At 41.0% G+C, this 899-nt stretch overlaps 1 non-coding gene across 1 annotated transcript; it reads right to left on the bottom strand.

The window, feature by feature from the left end:
- Positions 609-680, bottom strand: TRNAS-GGA. The gene has a single exon. It is a non-coding gene; the product is annotated as a tRNA-Ser (tRNA).

Genomic DNA, 899 nt, shown 5'->3' with positions numbered 1-899 from the left:
CAGTCCATTCAACCTCTTAGCCCTGCTCCAAATATAGCTCCTCCCCTCGATCAGGATAATTTCATATTCTCAGTGGTAATCTTGAATACCATGATATCCTCAATCATCAAAGTTTGAATTATGTTGACTCTAAAATTATAGAAATAGGAAAGTTTATTTGTAAATACATTTGAGGAAACAGATTTAAGAAATGAGTAAGATTTTTTTACTTCTCTCTTCAATCTCATACCAATAAAATATGCCTTTCATTCTTTTCTTTAGCTTTTAGGTGTCTAGTAAGACAGAAGAATTTTTTCTCACAGTTATTGACAAAATTCCTTAAAGACTTACTACTGGCGTTGCACATTGTGAGATGAAGGTGAAAGATTACTTTTAACTTTTAATTGCTTTCATCCCTATGTGTGACTACTAACATTTAAAATAATTTGAAATATTGTTTCTTTCTCAAAGATACAGTATGTTGAAACTTCATACTCCTAGAAGTGAAGTCGCTCAGTCATTTCCTACTCTTTGCGACCCCGTGGACTGTAGCCTACCAGGCCCCTCCCTCCATAGGATTCTCCAGGCTAGAGTACTGGAGTGGGGTGCCATTTCCTTCTCCAGGGGATCTTCCCAACCAGGGATCGAACCCGGGTCTCCTGCATTCCAGGCAGACGCTTTAACCTCTGAGCCACCAGGGAAGCCTGTGGATGATCATGTAACATTAAAGATAATAGGATGGTCTGGTATGCATGGCACACCTTCTCCTTGGGCAACGTGCTTGCATGCATGTTCAGTCACTCAGTGTGTCTGACTCTTTGCAGGCCTGTAGACCTTCAGGTTCTTTTGTCCATGGGACTTCCCAGGCAAGAATACTGGAGTGGGTTGCCATTTCCTACTCAGGGAGAATCTTCCCAACC

Source organism: Capra hircus, chromosome 7 (assembly GCF_001704415.2).
Source record: "Capra hircus breed San Clemente chromosome 7, ASM170441v1, whole genome shotgun sequence".
Classification (NCBI taxonomy): Eukaryota; Metazoa; Chordata; class Mammalia; order Artiodactyla; family Bovidae; genus Capra; species Capra hircus.
Note: the sequence above shows the minus strand (reverse complement) of the source record. Positions and strands in the feature narration are given on the sequence as shown.